Genomic DNA, 6,000 nt, shown 5'->3' with positions numbered 1-6,000 from the left:
CAATCTCTGCGATATTATTGCAATAAAGGCTCTGTAGATTGTAGGGAGACAGGTTATAGGTCTGTAGTTTTGTAGTTTTGCCGTTTCTGTGGATTTGGGAATTAGGATAGTTTTCCCTTTCATGAGCCATTCAAGCATTGTCTCTGGCTCTGCTAGTATGGCGTTAAAGTTTTCAGCTAGCTTTTTGTGTATTCCTGTCAGATATTTTAACCAGAAGTTGGAGATCTTGTGCCCAGGTGCCTTCGAGTTGCTTAGTCTGTGCAGTACCTGGGTGACCTCTTCAGTTGTTATAGGTCTCCAGAGTTGCTCAGGTGCTAAGTTCGTTGTTTTAATAGTACTTTTCTGAGGTTGTTCCTTCACCGACCATATTTCTTTCCAAAATTCTTCCACTTCTTCTGCTGTTGGTGCTGCAGTAATGTCTATTTTATTTTTGCCAAGTTCTTGGAAGAATTTTTGGGGGTTGGAGTTTAGCTGTTTGTTTTGTTCAAAGAAACGTTGGCGTTTCTCATACCGGTGGATCTTTTGTGCTTTGGCAAGGATGTCTTGCTTTAGCTTTTCTTTTACCTCAGGTAAATCTTTTTCTGTAATGTTGTATTTGCACAGTATTTTTGTTTTCTTCTTGTTACTTAGTAATGTTGCTTGTCTACTAATTTCGTTAAAAATCGACAGATCTTTTCTCTTTTTTAAAATTTTTTGGATATTATTTATCTAGAGGGTTTGCTTGGGTGGTGGAACTCCTGTTTGGATGGGTTTGAGGGAGTATCCTGCTTCTTTTGTGGCTGCAGTGGCTGCTGCATATATCATGTCATTTAGCTCAGTGATAATGCCATTTGTTTCTGTGGCTATTAGTTCCGTGACGGCCAGGTTTATGCTATTTCTTATTGATGTTGTTTTATTGTCTATTTTGATTTTTGGGAGGTATAATCTGTGGTCCATTCTGAGATCTGTGGTTTTCAGTTCTTTGATTATTCTCATTTTTATAGTATCATAATCATTAGGTTCCCCTTCACTGTTTCCAGGTTTTAGATTTGTTTCAACTTCCTGCTCGTTCTTATGTTTGTCTGTGGTGTTCTGGATTGGTACTTTTGGTACATAATTATACATACCTACGGTCTGGGTTTGTTGTTTTTGTTTACGTTTTTCTTGGAAATGTTACGTTTGTCTTCGTGTTTTACTATGGTATGATTTAAACATATTCACTAAGAGATGTGCTGTCTTCTAGTATATTTGGTGAATGTTGAGTATAAGTCGTCAAACTGATACAGCTGCGAGAACCAACTCTTCAAATCTGCGAGGAAATTTCAGTAGACACTGACACTTCCTTTCGTTCAAAATGATAGAGGTTTTGGTCTACGTCGATCATTGGTAGTTGGTGGTTCCTACATATCTTTAAGTACCTTTGTTTTCTTTCATTTATATTTCTAGGCACATATTTATGTCGTATAACTTCTTTCCCTACTCACAAGCCGTATGTTATGGCTGACTTTGCAAATGATTTAATAATACAGATACGAGGGTGGGCTGAAAAGTTCCTGTGTGAAAGAGTTGAGAATACTCTTCACAATGAACTTGGCATGACGAAGGTTATTATTCAGTGGGTGCCACGTCGTCTGATGTCTCATCAGAAGAGCATCGGGCTGATCACATCATGGGAAAATCTGACATTGTTTGAGGAAGACTCTGCTAGTTTCCTTGAACGTTTTATAATCCAGGATGATTGTTCGGTTCATCACTTTGGACCAGAGACAAAGAAATAATCCATGCAGTGAAAACACCACTTCTCACCCGTTCCATAGAAAGCCAAGGTCGTTTCATCTGCAGGTTATTTCATTGTGTTTATTGACAATTTTCAAAGAAGCCACACCATCAATGGAGAGTACTATGCTAATTTGCTGAGGCAGTTACGAAAGGCTATCAAGACCAGACGCCCAGGAAAACTGACGAAGGAGATTTTGTTTCATCAGGACAATGTTCCGGCACACAAGCCTTTGATTTCAATGACTGCTGTGGTTGACTGTGGCTTTGGACTGGTCGATCACCGTCCCTATCCTCCTGATTTGGCTCCCATCTGACTATCATCTACTCCCGAACATGAAAAACACTTGGCTGGGAATCAGCATCGCGGTGACCATGATATATTTGTTGTTGATGACTTTTTTGATCAACAGGATGAAAGCTTCTTCAATGAGATCCAAACAACACAAACGGAAGACTGTGAACCGCAAGGAGGAGCAGTCTCGGTGAATGAGACGAAAGCGCTAATAAAGAATTATCCAAAATTCTAGATAACTTCCTTTTCTTGGTATATATAAAAACGGCAGCAGCAGCAGCAGCACCAAATGATAAAAACTAATAGATAGTACTACAAACATAATTCTTAAGAACTATTATAATTACTTCAAAACGTTATGACACTCTCACTCCCTCTTTGACTAAACCTATTGGCGTATCCCGTTACTGTAATTTTTTTTTACTTTTTTTATTGCTTATCCACCCTATTACCCCCATAGAAAAATGAACCAACCAATTACTATTTTAAGTCTAGTCATTTACTCAACGTCCCAAAGCGACACATAAGCAAAATGGTATGATTTAAACATATTAAGCCTTTCCTTTTCCTCTCGAGGCTCTTCTTCTTTTCTTTTCTTTCCTGTTCTTTTATGTATGTATTTTTCTTCACTCTGATGAAGCTCCATGTTCCAGATCGGATTTATTACCAAATATGATGTATATATTATTTTTAGAATATCAATGGCAACACCATGTAACATTCGAAGCAGAAACAGCTGTTAGATGGGACACAGTCTATTTGCATTGAATTAAAAAACAATAATTGATGTAAGTCAATTGTTGTTGATCAATATTTCTCCATTTTCTGTTTACTTTATATATATATGGAAAAAAAGACAAAGTAGAAAATGCTAAAATACTTTTATAAAGAACATTACAGAACCGGTTTCGATCCTTGGGATCTTTTCAACAGTAAATATGAATAATAGAGTTTTGAAAAATTTAATTTTGGTAAATTTAAAAGAAAAGTCTTTTTAAAGACATATTTGTATGTATGTATATATATATATATATATATATATATATATATATATATATATATATATATATATATATATATATATATATATATATATATATATATATATATATATATATATATATATAAAGTGAAGTTCAATGTTAAATCTCGTTCAGAGATTTAACATTGCTTATATATATATATATATATATATATATATATATATATATATATTCATATTTATATATATAGCAAATTTTAGAAGCAATACTTGATAATTGCAAGCACCTGTATATGCCAGATAGTGGCCGAGGTGAAAGAATAAATTAAAAACGTAAAATTAAAACAGAACACAAAGGATTCCGCGGTACCCTTTCGGTTCTGTTTTAATTTTATGTTTTTGATTTTTATATATATATATATATATACACACACATTATTTAATTCTTTTATTTATTTCAGCCATTTCACTGCGGCCATGCTGGACCTCCCAGGACTTATTCTTTGTAAGCCTAGTACTTATTCTATCGGTCTCTTTTGCCGAACCGCTAAGTTACGGGGACGTAAACACACCAGCATCGGTTGTCAAGCGATGGCGAGGGACAAACACAGACGCACAAGCACACATACATATATATATATATATATATATATATATATATATATATATATATATATATATATATATATATACGACAGGCTTCTTTCAGTTTCCGTCTACCAAATCCACTCACAAGGCTTTGGTCGGCCCGAGGCTATAGTAGAAGACACTTGCCCAAGGTGCCACGCAGTGGGACTGAACCCCGAATCATGTGATTGGTAAGCAAGCTACTTACCACACAGCCACTCCTGCTATATAATAGAAATATGTTACAAAAACAAAATAGAAACTACACGTGGAAATGTAAGGGGAAATTAAGAAGAAAAATAAGTGAAAATGCACATTTGAAATCAAAAAAGTAAAGGCTTTTTATGAAAAGTAACGATAGATATATACAATAAGATGAACTGAGGTACGAATAAAAGTAATAAAAGTCATTATTGTGAATTGTTAAAGAGATTCAAAAGCATACCGGTTTCGTAATTTCACTAATCATTGCTTTGAATGCACACCGAATACTGAACGGTGTCAGGTCTACTAGTCCCTGAGTAAAAATATAATGTGTAAGGGAGGTAAGTAGTTCTGGATTTGGTGCAATTAGGGTAGATCTGGATTTGTAGTGTGAATGATGTATGGGATGCATGGAGGTTAGTGGTATTAAATGAAAGGTTAGTAGTGCTCTGTATTATGTTATGTGTTCATATGTAGCTGTGGAAGATATTTATTGATGAAAGTTGCCTCTTTGCTCATTCTTTGTTGTATTGAGGTGTTCTGTGAACATTGATAGAAGGGAAAAATTAGGAAATTAGAATTAAAATTCCTCGCACACTTTTCTATGTGTCCACTGACCTGTATCTGTCTGTATTGTGGGTAGTGGATTTGTTCTTTGTGGAGAGTGGTTCTTCTACGGAGTGATTTCCTGTTTGGCCAATATAATTATTACTACACCCTAAGCATGAAATGGAATAGATTAGATTTTCCGAGGCACAGGTGAAATTTGATTTAATCTTAAATATTTCACTTTGTTTAAAGTGGAACTCTGAACCCTCCAAAAGGTGGGGGCAAGTACCACAGTTAGGTCGACCACATTTTTTCACTTTTGGTTCTGTTGTTAATGGATATAGTCTTGCACTGGTTAATATTTTTTTCAATGATTTAGGTTGCATTTTACTTTTGATAATTTTGTGTGAGTCTAAAATTGTTTTATCTCTTGTGAGAATGGGTAGATTTTGGATGATAATGTTAAAGGCTTCGTTGTTTCTAGGGTTATGTGTGGAGATGTATGGGAGTATTTTTAAGTCTGGTTTAGTATTTCGGTTGACTTCCCTTAATGTTCGTATGTCTATTTCCTTAGCTCGTTGAATGCCATCATTTATTAATGATATTGGGTAAAAACTTTTGATTAGTATTGATCTGAGTTCAAGGAGTCTTCGTACACGAGTATAGGTGTCCGAAACTATGGTACAGATTCTTTTCGCTAGATTATAAGATATATTAATTTTTATATGTTTGGGGTGGCATGAGTTGAATAATAGGTACTATTTAGAATCTGTGGGTTTATAGATGTCTGTTTCCATGTGCTATTGACTATTTTAATTAGGATGGTGAATTGCATGTTGCTATTAATATTGCTAAGCATTATTTTGAAATCGAGGAGTTTGTCCATGCTGTCTTTCCAAAGTATAAAGCAATCGTCCAAATACCTCTTCCAGTTCTTCAAATAGCAATGAAAAGAGGTGCCATATTTTTGTAGTGATGATTGATATGTTTTAAGCTCTAAGTAACCCATTACGAGGTTCGCAATCACTGGAGCAGCTCGGGTTCCCATTGCAATTCCACATTTTTGTCGATAGTAAACTGTATCGCACATGAAATAGTTGTTCAGTAGGATGAATTTGAGTACTGCGATTATGAAACTGTGGTTGATGCGTCCTGGGATCTCTTGTGGGCATTTTTTTTCTAGCCAGAATGTGATCGCTTCTATACCATAATCGTGTGGGATATTGGTGTACACATTCACCACATCGAATGATACTAACAGGATTCCTTCATTTATTATCTTCGGGAGGTGGTTAAGCATGTCTAAGTCATCCCTGATGAAGCTTTTCGCATATTTTAGAAACGGTTTGAGTAAGATGTCGAGGAAGTTGCTCAAACGGTGGGTTTCACATGCAGGGACAGCAATGATGGGTCTCAGTTTGAGGTCAGTAGGGAGAGGAACATTAATGCATAGGTTTGGAGAAACTTTACAAGCTTTACAAATATGTGGATTTTTGTGTATTTTAGGTAATCCGTAGAACAGACTAGGTCTGTATTTAAAATTGGATAAATAGTCAATTTCATGTTTAGTTAGGCCCTTTCCATGTAT

The sequence above is a fragment of the Octopus bimaculoides genome, chromosome 3 (genome assembly GCF_046866305.1).
Source record: "Octopus bimaculoides isolate indiv1 chromosome 3, ASM4686630v1, whole genome shotgun sequence".
Classification (NCBI taxonomy): domain Eukaryota; kingdom Metazoa; phylum Mollusca; class Cephalopoda; order Octopoda; family Octopodidae; genus Octopus; species Octopus bimaculoides.
Note: the sequence above shows the minus strand (reverse complement) of the source record.